This window comes from Dipodomys merriami, unplaced genomic scaffold (genome assembly GCF_024711535.1).
Source record: "Dipodomys merriami isolate MVZ:Mamm:240054 unplaced genomic scaffold, mDipMer1.0.p SCAF_284, whole genome shotgun sequence".
Lineage (NCBI taxonomy): Eukaryota > Metazoa > Chordata > Mammalia > Rodentia > Heteromyidae > Dipodomys > Dipodomys merriami.
The window spans coordinates 189,879-205,946 of record NW_027204315.1 but is presented as its reverse complement, the minus strand read 5'-3'; the positions used below and the strand labels follow the sequence as shown (position 1 = coordinate 205,946).

Below are 16,068 nucleotides of genomic sequence, written 5' to 3'. Positions count from 1 at the left end.
GGATTGCAATCCTCCTCTCTGTGACAGGCATGCACCACCAGGCCGTGTCCTCTGTAGTTAGGATGGTAGACATATAGTTCCACGCTCAGTCATTCGTTTAGATGGATTGTCCCAAACTCTTAGTCTACAGCAGCCGATTCTTGACCACAGGTGAAGCTATGGGTTGGGCCTCGACAATTGGACTTGAATCTCCTCATGTGACAGTTGTTAGGAAACAAGGGATTAATACAGAGGGATCTTTGGAGCAGGGCCAGGCACAGAGGGAGGGCCGTCAGATATGATTCTCAGCAATTCTGTGAGCATATGACAGGAAGATACCCTGAAAGAGCTCAGAGGGTGTATGATATTAATGCTCCCTAAGACAATGGGTGCTATTCAGTCCACTTCTTGTGGTGGGAAGTCCACTTCTTGTCAGTCGTGGGGCTTGAACTCTGGGCCCAGGCGCTGTCCCTGAGTTCCTCAACTCAAGTCCCGTGCTCTGGCACTTGACTCACAGCAGCACTTCTGTTTTTCTGGTGGTTTTTGGAGATAAGAGTCTCACAGTCATTCCTGCCTGGTTTGGCTATGAACCATGATCCTCATATCTCAGCCTCTTGTGTACTTAGAATTATAGGACTGAGCCACCTACACCTGGCTTAAGTGTAATTTTGACCTTCTACCTTTTTTTTTTTCCTTTCTCTCATGAAATGATTGGATAGGTGCTGGAGGAGGTGATCCAGCGCCCCATGTGGCTGGAACAAAGGTGGTCCTCCCATTCTGGAGGTGGGCTGTGGGTCAGGAGTTTTCTTGCTCAGTCTGTTGTACTAGCTCCATGAGGTAAGCCCCTCTGTGCCTGGCTAGACCATGACGGTTCTTCATTGTCCATCTAGACATACTAGACTCAGTATTTTGTTAAATGTCCTTTACTAGCAAAAATTTCTGGCCAAATTTATGATACATAGTTACAAAATGAAAGTGTAATGCCATCTTAAGAAACTCATTTAGGGCTCTGGGAATGTGGTTTCATGGTACAGTGATTGTCTAGCATGTGTGAAACCCTGGGTTCAATTCCTCAGTACCACCTAAACAGAAAAAGAAACACTAGAAATGGTGCTGTGCCTCAAGTGGTAGAGGGTTATCCTTGCGGGGGAAAAAAGCTGAGGAATAATTCCCTATCCCTGAGTTTAAGCCCCAGGACTGGCAAAACAACAACAACAACAACAACAACAACATTTAGTTAGCAAATGAAAAATAAAGAACACATACTTGGAATATATAATTGCTCCTTCCATACTGATACCTGACAATAGCCCCTAATTCATGCACTTTATCTATATTAGGATACTGTGTTGAAAAAAAAGTTTTGTTCATAAGGTCACAGCAATTAATGCCAGGAATGTGCTTAGATGTCAGGTGAAGATTAATTATGGAAATTTAAAGATTCCATGATTTTGAGTGTTCACTGCTAATCACAATTAGAAGGGTAGTCTAAGTGAGATTTTGAAACCTTTTTGTACAATCATGGCACAAAAAGGCATAGGCTAATTAATGGTTGGGACAAAAGGGAAGGAATAACTCCAGATGGAAGGAATAAATGATAGTAACTAAAGTATAGCAGAAAACATTCTAGGGAACCATTTTTGGTTAGTGAAGAACTGGTTATCAACTAGTCTTATTCCTCTTTGCTTTCAGCATTCTAGATCTCTTAGGCTAGTTCTTAATCTCTGTGTGATAAATGTATCTCCTTCTATGCTGTCCTTTCATACCTAATCTCCTTTGCTTTCTAAAAATCTGTTTTTCTCTATTTCTCTATGAATATTTCCTGATACTAAATACACCTACACAGATGGAAGAGGATGCTAATGTAAGGGTTCCAAGCTCATGAGTCATTAATGTGACAAAATGGAAAAGGAGTACATATTTATTGCTACCTCAATTATTCTGAAAAGCTGCAATGTCACATAATTTGATTCAGATTTCCATTCTTTCTACTTAGTGCCATTAACTGCACTAAATGCAAATAGTAGCCGGGTGCTGGTGACTCATGCTTGTTATACTAGCTACTCAGGAGGTTGAGACCAGAGGATTGTGATTCAAACTTAGCCTGCTCAGGAAAATCCATGAAGCACTTATCTGTAATTAAAGACCAAAAACCCAGAAGTGGAGTTTTGGCTCAAGCAGTAGAGTATTTAGATTTTAGCAGGTGGGCAGGAAAGGCAACTGTACAGTGACAGGTTCCAACCTCTGAGTTCAAGCCCCAGAACCAGCACAAACTGAACAAACTAGCAAATAAAATAAACCTCAGGTATTTCTTTGAGACCTCCTTAAAGGAGTAATGGTTTGAGAATAGGATCTTTTTGTTGATCATACTCACTGGACCTGCTTTTTTGAAATCCTTATTGCTATGGAAAACTCAGGACCAGAATAAAGGGTTTGATAACTAACTCGTGCAACAAGAGATTCATCTCAGGAGTGAGACATCCATCCATAAGAAACTTTAAAACCTCCATAGCTTTGTTTCTGTGCAGTAGAAAACTTTTAAAACAAAGTTATTTCCTTTGTTCTATGCTGGCCTTCAAATGGCATATTGTTTCCTTTTTTAATACTCTCAACTAGAAGTTTACCGACAAGTTTTATATGAGTAAAGAACACACTCAAAAAAGGGACAGAGTTTCCCCAAATCTTTGATTCTTTTCTTATACAGTAAAAAGGAAAGCAAAAGGTAATTTGAACTTTGTCATTCCTCTATTTTCAATTCCTCTCCTGGGATCAGTTTCTACTTCCAGTAACAGTTAATTCCACTTACTTCCAGTAACAATCTATGGTGCTGCTCAAGATAAAATGAATGATTTCTGGGTTAATTGAAATAGCACAAGGACACATTTGGACATGTGGTAACACGTGTTTCAGAGACAACTTAGAAAAGAGTAAATGTGAAATTTAAATTGCTTATAAATACGTTATCCATGAGAACATTTTGTTCAAGCTTCTTAAGTGCTCTGTAAATTAAGGCGAATTTTAAATGGTAAGAAGGTTCTCTGATCATTTTTTGTGAGTGTATGTGCTGTGCATTAATTTTCCAAGTGTCATGAGTTAACAGTAGGAGACACAATAGCAATAATAGGAGAAAGAAAAGTGCTGTGTTTAAGTATAAGGGTTCAATACAATATAGAAGAGTCTACAATTAAGACAACATTGAAACAATGAAGCCAAGTCCAGCATGTAGAGTTATGGGAGTGATATAAAGAAAGCATTACTCCTAAGTGGAACATGAAGCATGAGGCCACTCCCTTTCTAGATCATGCTTTCTAATCACATAAATTTGTAAAAAGTAGAATGAAGAATGATTCTGTTCCCAATGCAAGTCAGATATATGATCGTAGCCTTAATTGGAAAAAAGAGTCCATCTTGAGAGAACAGGGATTATCCTAGCACTGAACCTCGTGGCTACGATCACATTAAATTTCTTTCTTTTTCTTATATTCTTTTTTGCTGTTGTTGACCATGGCAATTCAACTCTGGGACTGGGTGCTGTCCCTCTGCTATTCAGCTCAAGGCTAGTACTCTCCCACTTGAGCCACAATGCAACTTCCAGTTTTCTGGTAGTTATTGGAAAAAATAGTCTCCTGGACTTTCCTACCCGAGCTCTCTTTGAACCCTAATTCTCAGATCTCATCACCACTCAGCTTACAATCACATTACTAACAGTGTAAACTCAGGATATGTAATGTGTATATACATCTATCTTTATATGAATTCTTCAGTTTAATATGTGGGATACATATTAGACTTTACACTCACAAACATGTTCTTAGCTGAAAAGTTGATACTCCTGGAAAAAATAAAACCTAAGGATGTAAAGGAGTCTGGGAAGTTCAGTTTGCATCCAGCCTGGGCTGAACAGGCTTTGGGACACTACTTATAATTAACCAGCCAAATGCTAGAATACCAGTCAGGAGCAAGATTGCTAATAAGAGCTTGAGGCTTTTGCATACATACATATAAACATACACATACACACAGAGGCACTTATGAGTGCACACACAAATACAAAATGAAGCAATTCTCAGAATACGTAGAAAAGTTAGAAAATAATAGAAAATATGTCCTGATTAAGACTAGAATCATGTGACAATTTTTAATATTAGAAAGTCCTCAAGTGAACTTTCTATCCAAAATATTGAGAATATTACATAGGTAGGGACCAGATATAGTAAGAGAGTCAACTAAATATTAAAGGGATCGGATCCATGGAGGAATGAATCAGAGACCTTGTAGGTGCATCTGAAAATGTTTATAATCTGTGACAATTGTTAGAACATCTTTGAAAATTGTATAGAAACACTTTGAGCAGTCAGTCTAGTGGATAAAATCATCAGAGAAGTTCAGAATTAATAGTATGTTTCTAGACTAAATAAACCAACAAACTATGCCAGGGCAATGTGATACAAGACTGGAGCACTCAGACTAAGACAGGAGATTAGAGAGTGGAATTACATAGTCATACCTTCCTTGGAATAGGTAGGATCGTTTTGTCTCAAAACAAACCAAACAACAAGAAAGGAATACACAGTTGGAAGTTTGGGCTAATTTTGTCACTAAGTTTTAAGAAGTCAAGTTTCCTATTGAAATGCAACACATATATAATCCTCACTTGTTTTAAATGCTCTCTTCATTACAGAATATTCCTATATGCAAAATGCTCATGATTCCCATGCAGAAAAATGAGAAAGTAAGTAAGCATCATTCTGTTGGATTCCAAAGAACTGATGAAGGATTACAAAAGATTAAGCCTGGAGAAATAGCACAGTTATGTAATGTAGGACTTTATAGACCATGCTAAATTAGAATTGAGATTTAAATTAAATATTTTTGTTTTATTTGTAATTTCGTGTTTTATAGGCTACCACAAAAGTCTTTTTAAGTAGACGGTTTAATTGAAAAATTCACAAATGATTTTCCTAGAAAAAAATTTCAAGAGTTACAATTAGAATTTAGTTAATAGATAATTCCAACAGTTCATGTATAACATGATAATGTGAATAATCTAGACAGAGTTGCCAACAAATGATGACAGCAATTTATAAGTTTGGAACAAGCAATTTTTTGAGGGTGTAGTATAATATGTTATGAAGAGAGTAATTGTGTGACATCTCCTTTCTTCTTCCTAAATGTAACACAGGAAGCCATTTCCTTAATTATGAGCTTCTTTATACAATGGTAAAAATATTAGGTTTGGGGTTTGTTTTCATTTTTGTTTTTGTTTTATTGCCTTGTCCTAAACCTTGACCTCTGGGCTGGGACACTGTCTCTGAGCCTATTTATGCTCAATGCTCGTGCCCTACTACTTCATCCTCAGTGCCTCCTGTGTCTGGCTTTTTCTGAGAAGGTTACTGGAGATAAGAATCTAAAAAACCTTCCTGCCTAGGTGGGCTTTGAACCATAACTTTCTGATCTAAGCATCCTGAATATCCATGATAGTTAAAAAGTATAAATATAAATAATATTTGCAAGTGTTCTGATCTCAAGAATACCACTGGGGGAAAAATGATGCAGCTCAGTTTATTGTGGTGTTCTTTCCATTATAAGGAGGGCATCACATTAGCAGAGATGTACTATTTTTTCACAATAGAGATAAGCTATTCATGATGTGAATTAAGAAATTTTAAGGTGCACCTTACAAGTTGGAAACTGTATGTCTAGGATGACTTTATGGCATAAATCTTGGGATTGATGGTCATAGGAATAATTGCTTACTATGATGAACAATTATTTACTCTTGAAGAATTAATTATTACAGATGCTTCATAGTTTTATCCTCTACCAGAATGTGGCTATTTTTCTGTTGACTTCTCAATCTGCAACGCCTCATTGGAAACTGTATCTAATGCAGAATTTCATAACATGCAAACAGGTACTGTTTTGAATATCCCAGGTATGGAATGTTGAGAATTTTAAAATGAAGTAGTTATTAGTCATAAGAATTTTGAAGAACACATATATTCTGTCCTCTTAAAACTTATTTACTTTTAAAAGTTATGGGTTTCCATAGAATTAATCTGTTTTCAGTTTTAGTACGAGAAAGTACTAAATTTATTCTTTTTTCAAAATATTGGCAAGTGTATTGTGAAAATATTGTCTAGTTGGATAACATTCAAGTTGATGACCCTCTGATAAAGAAGGGGTAATTAATTCAAATTAGTTGCCAAACAGCATTGATTTTTAAAATAGTAACATATAAACAATAATAATTACTGTACCAATACAGTGAAATTATATTTTATGCAGCTTATTTTTTAAATTCTATGATCAAAGTGATGTACAGTGGGGTAACAGAAATTGTAAGGTAGTGAATACATAACTTTTAAAACTTGTTATCCCTCCCTCATTTTTCTCACAGTTTTCTTCGCCCCTTCACCCCTCACAAGTTGTAATGTACATTTCCAAAATATTGTCTTGTGAGTATTGCTGTTGCATTGGTTTGCCCTTTGTCCTTTGTCTCGCCCCTTTGTTGTTCCTCTTCCCTTCCCTAATTAAGGTAAATGTATACACAATACACAGGGTAACAAAATCAAATACAGCAGGGATAAACCATAGGGAAAATCACAAAGAAAATAGAAATAACATAGTACATCAAAAACAACAACCACAAATAAAAAAATCTGTTTCCATGTCTTGGAGTTCATTTTGCTAAGCATCAGCCTATACAGTCATATGTACACATAAAAAGGCCACTGGAAAACAATTGTTGCATGGACACAAAATCATGAAAACAACATGTTAAATTTTTATGGTAAAGGTTGAATTAGGATTGGTGAATTTGCCATTCTGATAAAAGAATTCCAAAAGAGTTTTTAACTTATAATAGGTAAATTTTAATTGTTCAAAATTTTTAACAACTAAGCCTATTAAGAAAATTTAAAATTGCCTGGGCTATTAGGCTTTCATGCAAAGAAATCCATGGAGACGTAGTAGATAGGAAGCAATGTGGGCGAAGATGGCTCTTTTTCATACTAAACAAACAAACCTCAGAAAACTTGATGTAAATCCTATAGATTCCCTTGCGAATTGTCCTTACCCAGGATATATACTCTCACTGTGTGAAACAAGGTTTTAGTAGAATTTAAATACAAAGTTCTTAAAAAAGAAGGCATCAAAATTTGTGAATTAACCTTTGTTTATCAAACAGTTATTTTCTAAAAAAAAGATAATTTGGGTCAAAATATATAGGGAGAAAATTCCCTCCACAATGATAGAAGGTATTGGGTTTACACTTTTCTGTTTGTAATACTTTCCCCAATGTCTTTGCACGTGAAGGAGTAAAACAGAAAAAAAAAATCTGATTGGGTATTTGAAACCAATGATTTCATATTTCTAATTGGCTCACAAAATATAATATCCACCCCCAAAAAATTAAATACAAAATATAATATCCTTATTAACATGAGATAGTGAAGAATTCTCTTATTACATGAGCAAAAAGTTTTGGGTTTAGAAAAGAATTGAGCAAATGGAAAAGATTAGGAAATAATGTTCTTAGAAGCCCTGGGTAAGTGTATTGGTTTCAGCAGTGAAGGGAGGCTAAAACTTTTTGATATACATTGTCTTAAAATTTTTGCTACCTAACGTGATTTTACACAGCCGATTTAGCTCACTACAATGCAGAACTGATTGAATGAAGACATGAAAATAAATTCCACATCCAAATGTGGCAAGTTAAAAGAGCTTTAAAAGAGAAACTATGAAGATGTAGCAGTGGCTGAGCGCTTAGAGTCCTTCAGCTTCACCAGACTTTAAGCCACGAAGCTATGATTAATTAGAAATCAGGCAAGAGCTAAAAAGAGGACATTGAAGTAGGACACAGAATCATTGTCCTTTTGTCACAGACACTGTCATCCTAGATATGGGTGATTTAAATCTATTCGTCATACATCTTGTTGAGCAAATAGAAGACCAAGAGAAAAATAATCTATTGAAATAATTTTGCAAAAATAACTTCACTGTTCCTAATATGGTATCTAAGGAGAGTCTTAAGAGAGAAGATAAAAATGGAGTATTTTTCAGTTTCCTCTATGCATCTTGTTAGCAAAATATATCTTTGAGGTTAGAATTGATTGAACCAAAAAATGATGGAGTACTTATTTCTGAGCACTTTAGACACAAGGAGACTTTCAAGGTAAAAGAAAAAAGAAAAACATAGCCAAATATTTGTGATTACACCTTCTTGGACTAGTTTTCTGGAGACAAATTTTACATTAGATTTGTCTTCATTAACATAGGTGTTATTTCATGGCAACCAAATGCAAAAGAAAAGTTTAATGGACTCGCTTAGTCAATTAAACAGCATGATAGAAAAAAATGGCAAATAATATTTAGTGAATTATTTGACCAATTACTTTGCCATAACAAAGAAGGAAAATGTAATTCAAAATAAACTGACTTAAAAGTAAGAAGAAAAAAATACTGAAGAGAGATGAGAGAAAACGTAGATGATTGTTATCTCTCCAGTGGAGTAATGGGTTCTTGACCTTGTTTCTTACATTCTATCTTCACAAGATATCAATTGTGGTTCAGGACAGGAGTATGCAGTTCAGAAAAAGAGAACTCACAGAAGAAAGATAATATTTACAGCAGATGTGGGTGATTTATAACCTTAGACAATCTATTTAAACCTCTTCATAATCCTCCCCTACCCCAAACTGCCCTCTTTGAGCAGCTTTGTTTGCTTTTACCAAGACTGCCCTCTATTAACTGCTTAAAAATTTTTAGAGGTCATATTCACACTCTCTAGAGATTGCTGTTTGGTTGTGTTTTTTGTGTGTTTTTATTTGTTGTTGTGTTTTTTAACTGAGTTTCAAAAGGATGTGCAAGCGTGGTACAATTAAATATATCCATCTAATAATCTAATTCTCCTGGATCACAGTGGCTCCTTCTATCATTCTCAAACAACCCCTTCTCCAAGACTTATTTCCGATTTATGACTTCCTTTATCACATGTGTACATTGACTATTCTAGCTGTACTTGCCCCTTGTTCCATTTTTTAATTCATTCTATGTCTTTACTATTATTCCTCTCTGGTTTCAACTTCCTGATAGTCATTCTATTAAACTGTCAATACTTTGAAAAGTTTATATACATTCCATGGAGTTCAATCCTGCATATACTTGAACTGATGTCAGCTTATATTTCCATAATTCATTCATCTGTAATAACAATTTGCAAGACTGGAGACCTGAAGCACCTAGACATGATTATAGTCTCATCCATTTAGAAGATTAATCTTTAGTCAAAAAGAAAGTTTAAAAATGACTTAGAATGTAATCCTAACTACTAATTTTTATAAATGGTTTTGTTAAATAGTGTGTGATTATTTTATTTCACATGGGATAATACTTTCTACTACCTATACAGTTTGGAAAAAGAAGAAAACTAAGATTTAGTACTATAGAGGAATAAGAAAAATAGAAGATTGATTTTGTTTGTCACATCTCAGATGAGTACCCATATTCAAGACTTAAAATCATATTTCTTACTATGTTAGACAGATAGGGATAACATAAAACAACATATGATAAGGCAAGTATTTGTGACTTTTTAAAATGTCCCTTATTAAGTGATGAAATTTACTTTATTAGCTAACGTTTGGGTTTGAAATATGGGAGGCTGATCTATTTAACACATTTCTGGAAGGCACCTACTGAACAACACAAATGGTGCGAGGTACTATTTCTAGACTTTAATTAATGGTTGAACCTGTTTGGCATTAGTGCTGGGTAAATAAATCAACTCTATTGTAACTTGCTCCCTACACTTGAAAAACTTGTAATGTCACTAAGTATCATCTACTTATCGAATGTTATTTTGGCAAATGTGATTTCAAAAAGTTCATTTGAAAAGGAATACACTTTAAGATTAAATGTAGGTTATCATTGGTTTTAAAATGACAACATTTTTATACCACAGGACCATACTGTACTAAAATGCCAGTGTTTTGAAGCACTAAGGATCTTCTCAATTAATGTTTTTCTGAATTACATTTGACCTCTAAGTCAAGTTTTCCTGGCCTTGGTAGACATATCATGGATCTATCCTTCCAGGAACTATTTTTTGGACCCACTTCTGCTGCAGTGAAATTTTACATTAATCACTAGAGGAGGGGTATTAAAAATAATATGGCCTAATATTGAGAAGAAACATATGGCCTTCTTCTGAATCTATGGAAATATTTGGTGATAGAAAGGCAATAGTGTAAGTTCCTATCTGGTTGGAATGTAGTCAGGTCAGGACATTAGGTAATCATGCATATGAACAATTTTTTCACCTTCTTTGCTTTAGCTACTTTTGAAATGGTAGATATAGTAAACAATTCTATTTTGATAAATTAACTTCTAGTCTGAACAGTTCTGTCTGAAGTGTTCATGTCTCTATGATCCCTTGCAACTAAGATTCGTTTTGTTTCAGTAAGACAATCTATGCTGTCAGGGTAAGATATTCTTGTTGGTCTATTCCTACATGGAAGAAAGGTGAAGGCTCAGGCAGACATTTGTACGAGTAAGACCTCATTTGCGAAATTTTAAGCTGTAGAAGTTTAGAAGTAGCTCTTAAACAAGGCTTACTTTGAATCCATTAGCTCCACAAAGCTAACTCAGTTGGATAAATAAGTACTTGAAAAAGCTATCTGCTTTGAACTTAGCAACAAATGCTTCAAAGTATGATTAAATCTAGAATGAAAAAGACTTAAAATAATCATTGACAAAAAAATTGCAAATGTGAGCAATCGATTGAACAATATAATTTTTTTCCATTATACAGAGAATTTTAGGGAAATAAGATCAGTAGCATTGTTAGGAACAATTAAATTTCCTTATTATAAATAGGCACCCAAAGATATAAGCCTGTATAAAGATTGCATCATTAGGAGCTCGGAAGGTGGCTCAGTGGTAGAGCGCTTGCCTTGCATGCCTGAGGCCCTGGTTTCGATTCCTCAGCACTAAATAAGCAAAAAAGAAAAAAGCCGAATGTGATGCTGTGGCTCAATTGGTAGAGCGCTACCTTGAGCTGAAGAGCTAAGGCACACCACCCAGACCCAGAGATCAGGCCCTGCGACCTGACCAAAAAAAAAAAAAAAAAAGATTTTATCATTAACTACTTAATTTTAGAGGACACTACATGCTTCAGCAACACATATAACCAAATTACAACAATACAGAGATTAACATGGCAATTGCACAGGATGATATGAAAATTTTTGAAGTATTCAATATTTTGCATTTTTCAGATGCAAGAAATGAAAAACAATAATTAAAAGTTGATTACAAAATTACAAGTGTAACAATACATGTAATTCATAGAACTGAAATTTGGTTTGACATTAGTGTATTAAATCTTCCCCTTAGAAAGGCTTTACATAGCATAATCTTTACAAAACTTTTGAAATTAGGCAACCTTTTCATTTTATTCCAAAGAAATATACTATAAGGACCTAGGAAAAATGAATCTTAAACTGTTTCTGTATGGAATGAATCTGAAAGTACACATTTATTAAGGAACCTATATATTATAAAACAATGTACAATTCAAAGTTTTCTATCTAGGAAAAAATAAAATAGATTATGGGCATTATACAAACATAGAATATAGAATATTTTAAACTCTAACTTTTCAGACAAGCACCAGAAATATCTTTAGTTTCTGTACTACTCATTTCGACAGATAAATTAAAATTATTTCTGATTAAAAAAAGCAAAAACTTGAGTGGGACCAAGATGGGGACGGGCCAGTAAGGAAATTCCACAGCTCTCCCCAACCAAGAGACTTCAAGTTCAAATGCATAATCTCACCAAGAGACGGAAAACAACAAAAAGTCTAACACCCAGCAAAAAACAGGAGGTGGAAAAAAAACAAAAAAGAAAGACAGATAAAGAAGAATTTCACAACAGAGAAGAACAAAGACCCCTCCCCCAATTTTTTCTGACCGTGTGGCAGCACACCAAGCTGCAGCCATCCTGGCCCGGCAGGGGTTGCCAGAGTTCTAGAGACACAGGGGGCTGTCTGCAGATTACCCATGCTGAAGCCCCCTGAGGTACCGGTGTCAGACCCGCTGATTGTGAGGAATGGAGAAACCTCTGAGCTGGGAGCTTAGACAAAGGTCCCATACCCATCCTTCACTCTCCATCTGAGCAGAGAGGCTCCATCCGACCAAAGCCATTCGGCCCCACAGTGGGAACCCCAGAGCTACACTGGATGCCCACAGAACACCAGGGCAGAAAACCTTAAAGGAACTGGTGCTGATCCAGAGAGTGCAGAGAAAAACGCCAGCACTCAGAACCTGCATGGAGGCCGCTCCCCCACACCTCAGTTGGATGCCAGAGGCCCATCATGTGGGGTGGACCGGAACAGAGTCAACTGAGGCAGAGACAGAAGAGAAACACACAGAGCCACCACCACCCTGCCCAGTCCACAACCACGTCAACTGAGCTCTGACTGCAACGGCAACCAGTGACCTACATCACACAGAAACAACAACTAAATCCAGGTGAGTACACTGCAGGGGATGGTATATTCCTCAAAGGAGACCAGAGCTGTTGGAAAACCCCAGACCCTCTACCCCAAAACCTGGACCACAGGACCCACTAAAACTGGAAAGTGTTCGAGAGCTCTACCAGCCTGTGGAGCACATCAAGCTGGCCACGCTAGAGCAAGAGAGCCCATAGAAGGGAGCTTAAATGCCCAAAGCAGGAATAGAGCCCCTGGGTCAAGACACCCAACAGTGGAAGAAATTAGAACTCTGTACACAGGATGCATAACCTATGTGGGATACACAGCAGCACAGGTCCAACTGGTGTGCCCCAGGCAAGGGGCCAGGACCAGGCCTGGGGATTCGGTGCCTGAGCAGCACAACCAACTCCTCCCAATGGAAGTCAAAAGCTGAGCATATGCCTCAGCACAGGGGAGAAAAACAGGGAAATGTACCCCCTGGGAATTATGCGTGTGACAGCAAAATACCCTGGGGTTCAGGACAAGAGAAGCCCAAACCCCACAAGAACCTGACTCATATATTCTAGGATGGGAATTTGAAAACACAGGCTGCCAGCAGCTGATAATAGTCAGGGGCTCAGGCTGGCAAGGTGGATCAGCAGTAGAGTGATTGTCTTGGGTACATGAGGCCTTGGATCTGATTCCTCATCACCACATAAGCAGAAAGGACCAGAAGTGGTGCTATGGCTCAAATGGAAGGGTGGCAGCCTTGAGCTGAAGAGCTGACAGACACAGCCCAAGTCCAGAGTTCAAGCCCACAACTGGCCCAAAAAATAAATCAGGATCCCATAGCAGTCTCCAGCATCTGGGAGAGTGCATCTAGCACATCTGATTTTGCCAAGAGCACCAGTAGGAGCAAACAGGAGCAGTCTAGGCTGCTCAACCCTTATAAGGTGGATACTGCAGTGATCCATAGCAGAAAGCCAAGAACCCTGTGTGTGTCAGACCAGCAGCTGGAGCTTGGCCCCCAACAGAACCAAGATCATGTACAGACTCTCTCTACCAACACAGAAACAGTAACGAAGCAAAGACAGACACCTATTGACCAAATCAGAATTTCAGATTAGTGTGCAATAATTAGTATGCAAAAATAACAGAGAAAAATTACAAGGTTTATCAACACCCAGGATAGCAAGCTATCTCCAATAGCCAGCAGCCACCCAGGGGAAAGCCCCAGTGGGAGCAAAGCAGGAATGGAAAACAAACGGTACATCCAAGAGATGCTGGAAGCAATGACTCAAGAATAAAGTACGAAATAGACCAGAAATGGAAAGAACACAGGGTCAAAATATCAAAAGATATGCAGGATATCAAACAGGATATGCATGCAAAAATAGAGGCAGCACACATCTCACTAAGAAGTGAAATAAGTGCCAAAATAGAGGCTGTGCACACCTCATTAAGAAGTGAGATTAGTATTTTGAGAACCAACATCGAACCCATAAATGAGTCCATTTCCTCCTTGCAAACCACAATGGAAGCCACAATTAACAGAGTGAACAAAATGGAATGCAAGTATCAGATACAAAAGACAGAATACACCAACTGGACCAAAAAATGACAGATATGGAAAAATCCTTAAATTATGGCAAAGAGAAATGCAAAAGCAAGCAGATAGTGCCAAGAAATTTAACATTTGATTAATTGGAGTAGACAGAGGTGAGGAATATCAAATCAAGGGAATACAAAACCTATTCAGCAAGATAATTGGTGAAAAATTTCCCCATCTCCAAAAAGAACATCTTATCTACATAACAGAAGCATATAGAATACCTAATAAGCAAGATCCCAGGAGAAACACTTCTAGACACTTTTTAGTAAAAATGATAGATCTGGATGATAAGGAAACAATCATGCATGCAGCAAAAATGAAGAAAGAGCTACACTACAATGGAAAAAATTAGAATCACTGCAGATCTCTCCACACAAACACTGAATGCAAGAAAGGCCTGGGAAAGTAACATATCAGCCCTGAGAGCCAATAACTATCAAGCCAGATTAATATACCCGGCAAAGCTAGCATTCACAGTCAATGGAGAACTGAAAAATTTTAATAGCAAAGAAAAACTAAATGAATACATAAACATTAAACCAGCATTACAAAGAATACTAAGAGGGGGAATACAACTTGAAGAAAGCAACCAGGAACAGGGACCTGCACCCAGACAGGCATTAATAGGTGTGTAACTGAACAAGCACAGGAGGAAAGGAAAGAAGAAAAACTGAGGAAAACAGGGAATGACAGGGACCAAAATGCATCTCTCTATGCTATCTCTTAAGATTAATGGGCTTAATTCACCAATGAAAAGAAAAAGAACTGCAGATTGGATCAGAAAACATGACTCATCCATCTGTAGCCTTTAGGAGACCCACCACTCAGCCAAACATACAAACAAACTCAGAGTGAAGGGTTGGAAAAGGATCTACCAATCAATGCCCCAAGTAAGAAAGCAGGTTTAACAATCCTGATATATGTCAAAATAATCCTGTCATTAAAATCAATACAAAACGACAAGGACGGACACTAAATATTAATACAGGGAACAATCCAAGAGGAGGATATTACCATCATCAACTTATTTTCCCCAAACGTTGGTGCACACAAATATGTTAAGCAAATACTCTCAAACTTACAGAATAAAATAGATCCAATACAAAAATGATAGGAGACTTTAACACCCCACTCTCACCAAAGGCAAGGTCTACCAACCAGAGGATTGGCAAAGAAGCTACCGAATTAAATGAGGCCAAACTTCAAGCGGAACTAATTGACATCTACCGAGTATTTCACCCTAAAACATTACAGTACACATTCTAATCACCAGCTTATGGAACTTTCTCCAAAATAGACCATATCATAGTTCATGCAAGGAACTTAAGCAACTACAAGGGGACTGACATAATCCCCTGTAGTGTAGCTGACCACAGTGGAATCAAACTAGTTCTCAATAACAAAGCATACTGCAGAAATTACTCAAATACATGGAAATTGAACAGCACACTTCTAAGCAATGCCTGGGTAACAGAAGAGATTAAAAAGAAATTAAAAAATTCTTACAACTCAATGAAAATGAAAACACCTCGCAAAGAATCTTGTGGGAAACAGCAAAAGCAGTCCTGAGGGGCAAATGTATTGCCCTCAGTGCCCACATCAAAAAATAGAGACAGACTAAGTAAATAATCTCATGTTGCAATTAAAACAGCTAAAATAACATAAAAATGGAAACCTAAAGTTAGTAGAGGAACCAGATAACCAAAATAAGAGAGGAGATAAATGAATTAGAAAATTGGAGAACTGTAGCCAGAATTAACCAAACAAAAAGCTGGTTCTTTGAAAAAATAAATAAAATTGATGGACCATTGGCAAGATTAACTTAAAAAAGAAGAGAGGAAACCCATATTAAAAGGATTAGGGATGGCACGGGAAAAATCACAACATGTACCCAAGATACCCAAACAATTTTGACGGACTACATTCAAAAGTTATATTCTAAAAAGTAAGATAACCTGGAAGAAATGGATGCATTTTTAGAGAAATACAAGTTGCCCAA

The 16,068-nt window shown here is 36.9% G+C and overlaps 1 pseudogene; it reads left to right on the top strand.

Annotated features, from left to right (window-relative positions):
- The first annotated feature begins 11,149 nt into the window (after positions 1-11,149).
- Positions 11,150-11,248, top strand: LOC138838595 (U6 spliceosomal RNA; annotated as a pseudogene).
- Positions 11,249-16,068: the final 4,820 nt, after the last annotated feature.